The following is a 13715-nucleotide window of genomic DNA, read 5'->3' on the forward strand; positions in this document are numbered from 1 at the left end:
CTGCATATAAGTTAGATAAGCAGGGTGACAACATACAGCCTTGATGTACTCCTTTTCCTATTTGGAACCAGTCTGTTGTTCCATGTCCAGTTGGACATTACTGTTGCTTCCTGACCTGCATATAGATTTCTCAGGAGGCAGGTCAGGTTGTCTGGTATTCCCATCTCTTTCAGAATTTTCCACAGCTTGTGGTGATCCACACAGTCAAAGGCTTTGGCATAGTCAGTAAAGCAGAAATAGATGTTTTTCTGTAACTCTCTTGCTTTTTCAATGATCCAGAGGATGTTGGCAATTTGATCTCTGGTTCCTCTGCCTTTTCTAAATCCAGCTTGAACATCTGGAAGTTCACCGTTCATGTATTGTTGAAGCCTGGCTTGGAGATTTTTGAGCATTACTTTACTAGCGTGTGAGATGAGTGCAATTGTGTGGTAGTTTGAGCATTCTTTGGCATTACCTTTCTTTGGGATTGGAATGAAAACTGATCTTTTCCAGGCCTGTGGCATGTAATATTACTCAGCCATAAGAAGGAATGCATTCGAGTCAGTTTTTCTAGTGAAGTGGATGAACCTGGAACCTATTATACAGAGTGAAGTAAGTCAGAAAAAGACAAAGATCATATATTAACACATATGAAGACAGTCATGATGATCCCATTCTCTCTTGAATGTAAAGGTCACAGGGTTTAGCTCCATCTGGGAAGGTCAGTGCCTGATTTAATGGCTTTTTCAATTCTCCAAAGGCCCCTTTGCATTCTGAATTCTATTCAAAAAGATCATTATCCTTTCCTTTCAACTTGCCACCTAGAGGCCCAGCTGTTAGGCCATAGTTACAGACCCAGATGCTCAGGACCCGGACACTCCCAGGACACCCTTAGGCTGTCTTCCATTTTTAGGAGGAGTGAGGCTGCAAATGGAATGGTTCCTTTCTGGAGTGGCTTCTCCAGCTTTCCATGAGGATGAAGCTGAGGTGGGTCACCCAAGTTTGCTACCCACTGCCAGGTCCACCTTCCCATCTCCCAGCCTGTCTGGGGCCCAGGCTGTACCACACAGAATGGTAAGATGCTTCTTCCTGATGAACCCTAATGGGCAACCCTTCAGCTCAGTGGACCCTTGGTTCCCCATCCCTTAGATGCTCTATGTTAGATTTGTTTCCAAGGGGGCCAGTTGGAGTGACCTGTCGTCACACAAATGCCGTAAGATTAGACCCAAAGAAGATTTCTCACTTGGGAAATTTGGACCCAGCAGCAAACAGTTAATGGATTCCTCAAAAGACCCAAATAGGAGGTGTCCAAATGGTGTGAACTCTGATGTAACTGGGGTCCCCCTGTTTGTAATCATTGGAGCTTGAGCTAGTTCGTCCTTCCTCAATCAGAACATCCTGGCTGGAGAGGGTTGCCCTCTGTAGTTCCTGACCAGCTTGGTCCCATAGGGGGTGGCACTGCTCTCAGATGGGGGTGGGGGGGGGAGTTCTTCTCTTTCCTCCTTTAGGTCGAAAAGGAGAAGTTTTCAGACCCCTTGCCAGGTGAGAGCTAAAGGTATGGGGTGGGTGGGGGTTTCCCCGTGGTACTCACCTGATCACTGGGGCAGCTGGGATCCTCTTTTGATCCTGGGAGGAGAGCCCAGGAGCCTTGGCCGATGAGTGTTTCCTGTTCTTGCCAGCAGCTCCCTGGGCTTCCCTCCTAAGCATAGGGTTCCTGGCCTTCTGAGGGGCTCCCAGGGCCCCCAGGACCCCCAGCTCACTTCTGAGGAACCAGCACTGCCTGGGTGGGGCTACCTCATGGGTCTGTGCCCACCTTGGGACCCTCTGCCCTGGGCATCCCCATGTCCTTTCCTGAACTCAGATCAAGAGTCCTTATTCCGTTTTGTCAGGTGTCCCCATTACCTGGGCCTTTTCCCAGTTTTGCCTCTCAGCTCTCGGGCTGTCCCATCCTTCACCAAACCAGAAGTGACCATGGAGGATGCTACCATTGACCCCTGGAGGTGAGCAAAGAGGACAAAACGCACTGGTGTGGCATAGAGAGGTAGAGACTACCACACTCCTAGCGATACTGCAGGCGAGGCTGCCCTGTCTCCCTCTTGCCCTTGGTTCTCTCTGTCCCTGGGGTTGACACCTTGGGAAGGCCAGCCAGAGGCAGTGGCAATCATGTCATTTCCGTCTCCAACCCCAAATATGCCACAATGTGGTCCCCTCAAGGGGGACTGGCGTCTAAGGCCTGTGTGCTCCACACCCCAGCATCAGGTTCCTGGGTAGAGCTGCTCTGGATTTGGCCCCAGGCAGCAACATTCCACTCAGTAACAGTGTCCTCTGGGATTAGAGGAAGCTCCCCAAACCTCCGCTATCTTCACCGCTGGAGTCAGGGTGGGCCTGGAACCTAGGGAGGAGGGCAGGTGAATAAGACCAGCCTGTCCCATCTAGGGTGTCAGCATTTTGTTACCGACCCTCCTGAGTCGGTTCTCCACCAGGGTCTTTCTGCCTTTAGGCCGGGAGAGTCGACTGGGTTCTCGCGAGCTGGGGCGAGATCTCAGGGCCAGGCAGAGTGTCTCTGCACACGGCCCTTGGCCGCCATCTTGGATGGAGGCTTGTGGGCGGAGCTTCTGCACACGCCCCACTCCCGTAGCTAAGGTGCAGGTGTAGCCTGTTTCACACCAGGAACTCTGGACTGAAGACCCGGATCCCAGCCTCTGCTGCACGCTGCCCGCTGCCCGCTGTGAGCCAGAGAGACTAGACTCCGCACAGAGGAAAAGAAAGGTAAGACTTTTATTTTATTACCCAGATTCTATGTTTATTTCCCGTGAATTGATCATGGGCTTGGCCAGTGATGAGGTCGGAGGAGGAGCATTGCTGTAGGACACCAGGAGCCAGGAGCTAGAGCGTTTCTTAGCAGCCAGGGGCCTACTGCTGGGAGGTCAGAAATGAGGAGGTTTTTGATGTCCTTTCAGAAATCATGGTGGATGACCGTCGTGAGAAGAATCTCAGGGTTTTTTGTTTTTTACCTTTTTTAAAACTTTTTTTTTCCTTTTTAAATTGAAGTATAATCGATTTACAACGTTGTGTTAACTTCTGGTGTTAACGAAGTGATTTCGTGGAGAAAAATCTCCTTTTAAGTATGTTAAACAGTGAATGAGAGGTGAATAAGTGGTAGCCATTGCAGGCTGCAGACAGCTCTCACCAAAGTGTTTTTTTTTTTTATTTTATTTTCAATTTTTAGGGGAGTATTTGTTGTTTAGTCGCTAAGTCATGTCCAACCCTTTGCGACCCCAGGGATGGTAGCCCGCCAGGCTCCTCTGTCCATGGAGTTTCCCAGGCAAGAATACTGGAGTGGGTTGCTGTTTTCTTCTCCATTATTGGAGTCTAGTTGATTTACAGTGTTGAGTTAGTTCAGATGTGCTGCAAAGTGAAGCAGTTATATGTATACATGTATCTACTCTTTTTAAAGCGTCTTTTCCCATATAGGCCATTACAGAGTACTGAGCAGAGTTCTCTGGGCTATATAGGAGGTCCTTGTTATGTATCTGTTTTATATATAGTAGTGCATATATGTCAGTCCCAATCTCCCAATTTATCCCTCCCTCCATCCCCAGGTAGCCAAAGTTTGTTTTCTACATCTGAGAGTCTACTCCCAAAGGTTTTAACGTGCAAGGAAAGAGAGATATGAGAGTGTGGAGTTTGGGATAATTTTTTTTCTCCCCAAGGAAGATAGAAAGTAAATTGTGTTTATTTGCTGATTAAAATAATCCAGGAAGGGGTCAATTACTTATGCTGGAGAGAGGAGCTTATTGCTGGGGGAAAATATTTGAGGATGAAGAAGAAGAGATCCTTCATAATTGGTTAGAAAACGTATTCTGAGATAACAGGATCTATAAATATGCTTTGTCATCGCCAAGTGAACCTCTGCAATTAAAAAGTAGTTTTTCATTAAAATGTTATCATTTAAAATGTTGAATTTGACCGAATTGAATGCCTAAGAAGAACTGGGATGGTTTTGAAAAATAACAGTTAGGAGGAGGGAGTTGTTCAGTCATATAAAGTTTCTGTAGTTTTTTATGATGAGGAACACACAGAGTGGCCAGTGGAGCAGAATTCAGTATCAGGAGTAAGCCTCCGTGGAGGCTCAGACAATAAAGAATCTTCTCACGATGCGGGAGACCCGGGTTCGATCTCTGGGGAGGGCAGATCCCCCGGAGAAGGGAGTGGCAACCCACTCCAGTATTCTTGCCTGGAGAATTCCATGGGTAGAGGAGCCTGGCGGGCTATAGTCCATAGGGTCACAAAGAGCTGGACATGACTGAGCGACTAACTCACTTTCAGGAGTAAGCCTAGAAACATAAATCAGAAGTTAGTATGTGTCAAACTAGTGGAGAAAGCGTCCTTCATTAAAAAGTCATCTCACAACTTGTTGACTCATAACTACTGAGCCATTTGGGGGAGGAAAGATTACATCATGCTGCCAAATCATGTATTAAAGTAAATTCCAGGTGGATTAACACTCTAACAGACCAGACACCATAAAATACTAAAAGAGAGTGTAATGGACTTCTAAGCATATTTTCAAAGGTAAATAGATATGTAAATAGACCGATGGAGGGATTATGTAAAAATTAAAATCCTCATGGTAAGATCCAAAGATGAAAAACTCTATGTGGTTATGAAAACATGCTTTAGATGGGAATTTAAGGAGAAAGGAAAATAATCACAAAATGTCACATTATTAAGCCCTAAACTAAAAGATTGTAGAAGATCTTACAATCCTTATTGTGCAATAAAAATATTTATACATGCAAAGAGTGGAGGAAAAATTAATTAACTGTGTATTTCAAGGCAAAGAAATCACCTATGGTGTCAATTTTTATTTTTTTTTAGAGCTTTCTGTAGTTCTCAATACACATGTCATAAAAATAAGGGGAAAAGTAGTACTTTTTTCAAGTTTGCACCACTACTGGCTATTTTAGGTAGTTTATATTAAAGTCAAAATCTTAAATACCAAATATCTTTATAAGATTATATTTATGTTCTATTTGCAAAAATTTGGGAAAAAATTCTTATAATGTACATTAAGCATTGGGTACTTACACATGTATTTCTTTTCATAGCTAGAATTGAATAGCCTTGCCCTTGAATAACATACAGGTATTGGATAATTTTGTGTCTGTTCTGCTGGGTGCTTGGGTAGGGAAGGCCTTTTTCTTGAAGTGGTACATCTTGTTTCTGTTTCAATCACTGTTTTACCTGTATTCACTATATTCAATACACTGTCTGCAGTAACATATTACCACAAACTTAGTATCTTGAAACAACAGACATTTATATTCTCACTGATTTGGAAGCTGGAAGTCTGAAATCAGTATCTCTGGGCTGAAATCAAGGTGTCAGAAGGGCCAACCTCCCTCAGGGACTTTAAGGAATAATCTGTTTATCATCTCTTCTGGCTGCTGGTGGTTGGTGGTGGTTGTTCCTTGGTTTGTGGAAACATCTCTCCCATCTCTGCTTCTGTTGTCACATGCGTTCCCCTCTTCTGTGCTGTAATCCCTTTCTGCTCCCCTTTTATAGTGCATTTAGGGCCTACCCCTAAATCCTCTTAATCCAGGATAATCTGGTCATATCAAGATCTTTAATAGCATCTGCAAAATCCATTTTCTTCCATGTTGTTGTTCAGTGGCTAAGTCATGTCCAACTCCCCGCGACCCCATGGATGACAGCATGCCAGGCTCCGCTGTCCTCCACAATCTCCCAGAGTTTGCTCAAATTAATGTCCATTGAGTTGGTGATGCTATGTAACCATCTCATCCTCTGTTGCCCTCCTCCTCCTTTTGCCTTCAATCGTTTCCTGCATCAGGGTCTCTTTCAGGGAGTCAGCTCTTCACATCAGGTGGCCAAAGTACTGGAGCTTCAGCTTCAGCATCAGTCCTTCCAATGAATATTCAGGGTCAGTTTCTTTTAGGATTGACTGGTTTGATCTCCTTTCTGTCCAAGGGACTCTCAAGAGTCTTTTTTGCCATATGAGGTGACTTTCCCAGATTCCAGGGATTAGGGTGGGATTCTCTTTTCAGGGCAGAGGGTAATGTTCATCAATCCACAGTCACTCAAAGATGTGCTCAGTCCTGGGACAAGACCTTTAGTCTGCGACTAGGAGTAGCTTCCTACTCTAGGCACAAGGATGGTAACTTAGTGAGATCCCCATCTTTCACTCTCTGCCAGAAGCTGAGGGAGGGATGTGTCAGTCAACCACTCCCAGGAAGCAGTTTCTGGGCAGCTCTCTCCAGGATTATGAACTCTGACTTCCAGCTCCACTGGTGGGTGGTCTAGGCAACTGAAACTCAAATTTGGACTCAAGGAGACAGTGGGGCCTCCTTCATGATCTCGGACAGGTCATTGGCTCATCAGAGGGTCATTCTCCTAGGGTGGTCATCAGACTAGAATAAGCAGTGAAGTTAGAAGAAAGCCAAAGTGAAGAAACCTAAACACAGTGTTTTGAAATCCCTGACAGCAAAAGATCAGAAATAGCTAGGGTTCCATTTGAATGGGGTCAGTTTTACCTCATTGACTGGCAGGAGCCCATGCCTTCTAATATAATCCCATTTGAGAAAGTTGAGGGTGTAGGTTTATTGTTTATCTCTCTTTTCTGAAGATTTTATGTGTTTTTTTTTTTACTTTTCGTATAAAAGTGTTTTATTACTTTTAATATAAAATTTTAGTGTCTTAGGCTTGAATCCTGGAACACAAACACTGGATTTTAAGTATTTTAGAAATGAGAGACTGAAACACTTTCTATGTCTACGCATCAGCTTTACTAAGAATCAAAAATGATAGGAAACCAGCCTAGAGAAAGACTGTGTCTTAGTGAGCAGGAGGCTTCAGTTTCTTCCTTCTGTGCTTCATGGGCATGTATGCACCCAGGGTAGTTGTGACAGTTGGCTGCCCACTTGAAGCTAGTGGATCTGAAGAGAGTTGAACAAAGGGACTCCCAGGTTTTTATCATCTACCCTGTTGGAATAGCCACACCAGGACCTAGAAATAGTTTGTTACCATGGTGATTTTGCTGCTCGGAACATGATGTCACCCAAGCCTCATGTCTGGGTCTCAGGTCATTAAATACTTGGTGATTCATATTTATGGGACTACAATTTTCTGTGTCTGTAGCACAAGTTATGATATTTCTGGTTGTGCCTGTTTCAGGACCTAGAAATTTCTCAAGTACATCACTTGGGGGCTTTCCATGAGCAGGTGTGGCCAGGGGTTTCCCAGTGTCTGATCTCTAGCCTCAAGCTTCATGTAACTCCACTCTCATGTTTCCCGACTGCTTGTTTGACATTTATGGCTGGTGGTTCTGCCACGACTTCCATCTTGATACATTTTTCCCTAACAAGATTATCTATGCATCTCAATGTTTCTACATTCATCAAAACTTTCTACTGTTCATTTTGCGACAAGGCTCAGTGTCTTGGCATCACATCTGATTATTCTATTTGTTGTCCTTTGTTTCCAAGCAGTTGCCCTTTGCAGTTGTTTGTTTAAAATATCTCCTTCCTTTGACTCCCACTACTTCCTAAAGTTTAGTCTAGAATCTCACTAGGCCTCCAAAAGTAGTATTAACATACTTTGTGCTTCTGTTTTTCCTAGTCCCCTAACTAGGGCTGTGTGTACTCAGGTAGACACATTTTTAAGGATACAGAGGAAGATCCCAGACTCCTCAGCTGAGTTGGCTACAAAGGTTATCATCGAGGGTCTATCCCATTGATACTTGTCTGTAAAATCATTTCTGTAATCAACATTAACTTAAAAAGATATGAGGCAACTAGGTATTCTGGCAAGCTCAGCATGAAAAAATACTCAAAAAAAAAAACTGGATGAATTGAGGGACTGAGAACTTCACCTTACATGGTCTGGGAATGTCATGGTCTGAAAATCACTGATTTCATACTTTGTTCCAACTTCAAAGGCCTTAACACATTTAACTTTATCAGTCATTTACATTTTAGAGTAAATGGATGCCTTAGTTTCTTTGAAGGAGCCAGTCATAATAAGGTGGAGGGTAAAAGTAATTAAAATGTACCGTTAAAGAGGAGGAATCGTACACCAAAATAAGAATTCAAAGAAGGAGGGAGTGTAAAAAAAACAGGCTTTTCCTTCTTAACTATTTTGAATGCGTATGATAAATCTTAAATACCGTATCCTGTTCATTCGATAAGGATCTGATGAGAACACTGATACTGTGTGTCCATCTCTGTAGTAGAAATTGGACACAGAGAAGTAACCAAAATGGACAACTTTTTACTTGCTTATATCCTAGTAAGAGAGAAAAGCAATAGACATGTAAACAAACAAAATTCACAAATGAGTCAATACAGTGATGCTTGCTATGATGGAATTAAAACAGGGTGCTCTGATAGTGATTGAAAGTGGCTGCCACTCAGATTGGATGGCCAAGGAAGACCTCTTGGTGGAGTTTATCATTGACCTGAGACCCAAATGATAAGAAGATACCAGCCAACAGAAGATTCGAGAGAAAAGTGTTCCAAAGAGAGAGAAGATAGCTTGTAGATACCCAACTATAAGAAACTCATTGTGTTCAAGAAATGGCCATTGTGACTGGTAAACAGCAAAGAACCATGCATGGTGAAATCTAAGGTGGTCAAGCCTTTCAAAGTTTTGAGGGTGATAGTGGCAGTTTGTATATTATTTTAAAGGAGTTGGGAGTTTCCACTGAAGAGCTTTAAGTACAGGTGTAACATGATATGATTTATACTCTATAGAGATCACTCAGGCTGCTGTGCAGAGAATAAATGGGTTGTGAAGGGAAAGAAGGCACCTCCTGAGCATCTGTCTAAATGAGAGATGATGATGACTTGGCTTGGATTGTGGCAGTGGGATTGGCTTATTATGGTTGAATTTAAGATAAAATTTGAATTGGGGGCGTCACTGCTTCTGGATTAGATAGATGTTGGTTGAGAGAGGAAGAGGAATTAAGGATGGCTTGGTATCTTTGCTTGAGCAGGTCAATCACTCATGGCACCATATTGAGATGAGAGATGCATAGGACAAGTTCTCTTGAGATGTTCGTTCGACATTCCAGTGGAAGTTTTAGATCAGCTCTAGGTGGAGTTCAAGTCTAGACATGTCAGTTAGAGCCCTGCCAGCTTGTTTAACAAGAGACTGAGAGGCTACACCTGATTTCCTAGGAAGAGAGTGGAAAGAGAGAGATGGAAAAGCGGACTTCATAATCACTTTAATCTAAAAATACTCTTTTACTGGCTGTTTTCCTGCTTTCTTGCTCAATGATTCTAAATTTTTTCCATTTTTTATTAACACGTAATTCACTTTAATGTTTAACGTACTGAACGAAATTTCTATATCCTTTCTAATCACTCCAGTCCACCTTGATCTTTCCATAGTTGAGTTTCTGTACCTTTCTGGTTAAGGACGAAATAACGTTATCCAAAGGGATGTCTGGCCTTTGTCTTCAACTATTGGAAAGTGATCTTTGGGCATCTGGAATATCCTGCCTCATGGAAGTATCTTTGTTTGCCTGGGGGCTCTGGCCGCTGGACAGTCTTAATAATGTGATTCATGTTGAGGCCTTATGTGGCATTAGTTCTGGCCCCTGGAGGGGCTGGAGACCAAAGGGAGTGCCCCCACCTCAGGGAGAAGCTGGGTAGTAAAGGTCAGTCATGTAGGTGGCATGGGATTGAGTCACGGTAGAAACTCTGGACACCAAAGGCTGAGGTTAGCATGCTAGGTTGGTTGTACGCCTGGCATATTATCACACACAGCAACTGGGAGGATTTGACTCCATCCACAAGTGAATAGGGACAGGATAACCGGAAGCTTTGCATTTGGAAATTTCCTGGACTCTGCCCTTGGTGTTCTTCCCTTGGCTGATTTTAATCTGTGTACTTTCCCTGTAATTAATCATAACTGTGAGTATAACAGCTTTCAATGAGTAATCAGACCTAAGCATGATTTTGAAAAACTGATGAAGAATTGATGCTTTCAAATTGTGGTGCTGAAGAAGACTTTTGAGAGTCCCTTGAACTGTGAGGAGATCAAACCAGTCAATCCTAAAGGAAATCAACCTTGAATACTCATTGGAAGGACTAATGCTGAAGCTCCAATACTTTGGCCACCTGATGCACAGAGCTGACTCGTTGAGAAAAATTGAGGGCAGGAGGAGAATGGGGTGGCAGAAGTTGAGATAGTTAGATAGTGTCATTGACTCAATGGACATGACTCTGAGTGAAATCTGGGAGATAGTGAATGGCAGAGGAGCCTGGCATGCTGCCGTCCACGAGGTGGCAAAGACGCAGATACAACTTAGTGACTGAACAGCAGCAAAACATGATTTTGGAAACCACCTGTTATCGACTGAATGTTTTTATCCCTCCCCAGTCCATAAGTGGAGATCCTAACCCCCCAAAGTGATGGCATTTGGAGGTTGGGCATTTGGAGATGAAGTCATAAGGGTGGAGTCCTAATGAATGGGATGAGTGCCCTTGGAAAAGGGACCCCAGGGACCTCCCCCACCCCTTCTGCCACACAAGGGACACAGCGAGAAGACAGCTGTCTATGAACCAGGAAATGGGTTCCCACTAAACACTCAATCTGCTGGTGCCTTGACCTTTCAGCCTCCAGAACTGTGAGAAAGAAATTCACCCAGTCTGGGGCATTTTTATTATAGCAGCCTGAACTGTGATATGCTCTGAATTTGCAGTATGGTCTGTTTGGTCTGTTTCTTCTAACTTGGTCATTGGCTCTACTCTTCCCATCTTCATTTTGGTGGCTAATCACATGTTTATTTCCTTGTTATTCAACTTTTTTCTGTTTCTATGTCCCCCTCAACCAAGAATGGATCTCCTAGAGAGCTTTTGTATCCCTAACACTTAGCATAATTTGGGGGCTCTTAAGAAGTTCTCAGGGCTTCCCTGGTGGCTCAGCGATAAAGAATCTACCTGTTAATGCTGGAGACATGAGTTCGATCCCTGAATCAGGACGATTCCCTGCAGAAGGGAATGGCAACTCACTCCAGTATTCTTGCCTGGAGAATCCCATGGACAGAGGAGCCTGGCAGGACACAGTCCATGGGGTTGCAAAGGGTCATACACAAGATTAGTGATTAAACAATGACAACAAGTTCTCAGTATATGTGTTAAATTTAATTCATTATGTTAAGTCACTAAAAGTTTGGGAGTCATAGCAATATCTTAGAATAACCAGCTGAGAACTTACCTTCAACACATCAACTATTCCAATACTTAATAAAGATGGAAACTTCAAAAGTGTTGGATTTTTTCCTTTTTAAATTTTTCTAAAAATGTTTCAGAGCCAAGAAGAGATTGTGTGTGCCAAGATTTGGTGAAAAGAACTTTTTATTGCAAAGTTACCAGCTCTGAGAATTTGGTCCTCATAAAGAGTCTCCATAACCTTCCATGAAATATCAGGAAGGGGCCAGTTTAATAATGACCCTACCTGTGTTCTAGGGCACAACTAATGAGAATTTCTTTAACGGGGGGGGGGGGGGGGGGGATAAAAATTGAGAATTTAAGCTAGATCTCCAGGTATTAATGTATGAATTGTTTTAATGACTTCTTTAGAGTCTGACTCCTCGTTTTGTCAGAAACTCTTTAAATGGTTGCCAGTTTCATAAAGGGAAGTAGCTCTTTTATTTTTCTGAAGGTATTAGAAAATGTAGAGACAGGGCCATGTTTTCTTCATAACCGCAATGACTTTGTGCGAAAGTCTAAAATCCATTACCAGATAACCAGAAGATGGTACCCTGGACCCGGACAGGCTTGGATGCTCTGTACAGATCTCTTGTGCCATGCAGGTCATTACTTCTTTTTGGGTGGTTATCAAGGGTGAGAGGTCCTGACCCTATCAAACACAGCTAGTTTAATAAAGTCCCTTTGAAAAGCAGTTTGGTCTCTTAAAATAGATTTTTAAAGATTTCCAATGAAAGGCATCAAAAGAAAGAAAGAAATCTTTTAACCATAATTTAGTAATTCTCCAACCTTGATTTTTGGTTTTCCTTGCTGCCTAAGTGGTCATATATTTTATAAGCCTTGCTAATTTGCTGTTAAATTTGCTACTTATATGATCCTAGATGATTTGCTGGACTTCATTGAACAGAAAAGAATTTTATTAGCAGCCAGTGCTTTAAAAGAAGTTTTCTTTCTTTCTTTCTTTTTTTTTCACACCATCAAGGCCACTTTCTCAACTTATTGACAGCTTTATGAGTGTAGCTGGATGAAGAACAGTTTCCTGTGTCCAAAGCGGTCTTGCATTCCATGGGGCAAAAGCTCGGACTTTTAATTAGGATATAAGAGCCTTCCTTTCTCTCCTCGCATTCTCTGGGGGCATGGAGCAGTTACACTTGCATTTAGATGGTTAATCACTTTTCCAGACTTCAGTCCACTGAAATTAGGGAGGTCTTCAGGGCCCATGTTTACCTGGATATGGGCCAGCCCAAGATGGTATTTATTTCTGCACATCTGCAGTTTGTATATGTGCACACATGGTTTTGCCTTTCTAATTAATTGAAGGTATTTTGCCTACTGCAAAAATTGTCAAGTGAGTTCTGTTTAGAATCTCCTCTGAGCCCTCTATTGGATATTTTTCACAAGAGAATGAAATACGCCCTAGACTTTTCCTGGATGTGTTTCGTCTCTGCATCGAGTATCTGGCAAATTCTCCTCATTCCTTTCTCTCTTTTGTCCTGACCTCAGTATCCAGCAGATTTATAGGAGTTTTAAGGTTTTATGTTCCTGTTAAAATTTTCCTTATTGTTATAATCCTACCCAGCAAATTCTCTTTTCAACATGGTGTTAAGGCTTTGATTATGAAAATGAGACACCAAAGAGTGAACGAATATTTGGGGGCTCACGGTGGTAGCCGGGTTGATATATTTTGCTAGTATTTGATGTCTTTTGAAGAAAGCGTTTACTTTCAGAATATTCCAGCTGGCTGTCTCTGGTCCCTTGCTCAGTCTTCACAAACACACACTGTCAGCAGTCACTGTGAATGGACTTCTGCCAAGGGTGTGGAGAAGCTTGGTCTCCAGGGTCTTGCTTGATGGTGTGACTCCAATAACAGCAATACTAGGACCACCTGAAACCTATTCACTTATTTAAGTAACCAGCACGCTGTGGATAGGAAGATGCTCTTCAGGGAATTTTTCTGAATTGCCCATTTTTAAAAATTTTGTAACCATGTCAAGAAGACCTATTTCTTCTTTTTTTAGCCACAGGCTCTTTTTATTTAGTTTCATTTATTTTTAGTTGTGCAGGGTCTTCGTTGGTGTCCATGGGCTTTCCTCTAGTTGCGTTGAGCAAGGACTACTCTCCGTTGCGCTGTGCAGTCTTCTCATTGCAGTGTCTTTTTGTGTTGCGGAGTGCAGGCTTCAGTAGTTACCGCATGTGGGCTCAGTAGTTGTGGGTCCCTGGCTCTAGGGCACAGTTGCCATAGTTGGCAGCACATGGGCTTAGCTTCTCTGCGTCATGTGGGGTCTTCTCGGACCAGGGATTGAACCTGTGTCTCCTGCATTGGCAGAAGGATTCTTTACCACTGAGCCCCCAGGGAAGCCCAGGAAGAAAGTTAAGAGTTCTGTTTTATTCAGCAGGAATTCTTAGAACTTCAAGCCCAGGAGGCAGCCACTCAGGTAGCCCTGAGAAATTGCTCTGAGGAGGTGGGGGAGGAAGTCAGGTTATATAGAAGTTTGCAGCAAG

The 13715-nt window shown here is 43.1% G+C and overlaps 1 long non-coding RNA gene across 4 annotated transcripts in view; it reads left to right on the forward strand.

The window, feature by feature from the left end:
- The first annotated feature begins 2565 nt into the window (after positions 1-2565).
- Positions 2566-13715, forward strand: part of LOC139039079 (uncharacterized) — a 77855-nt gene continuing 66705 nt past the window's right edge. For all 4 annotated transcript variants that reach the window (XR_011492239.1, XR_011492242.1, XR_011492240.1 and 1 more), the window contains exon 1: positions 2566-2748. This is a non-coding gene — a long non-coding RNA (uncharacterized lncRNA). The remainder of the gene's footprint in view (positions 2749-13715) is intronic.

Source organism: Odocoileus virginianus, chromosome 17 (genome assembly GCF_023699985.2).
Source record: "Odocoileus virginianus isolate 20LAN1187 ecotype Illinois chromosome 17, Ovbor_1.2, whole genome shotgun sequence".
In the NCBI taxonomy this organism is placed as follows: domain Eukaryota; kingdom Metazoa; phylum Chordata; class Mammalia; order Artiodactyla; family Cervidae; genus Odocoileus; species Odocoileus virginianus.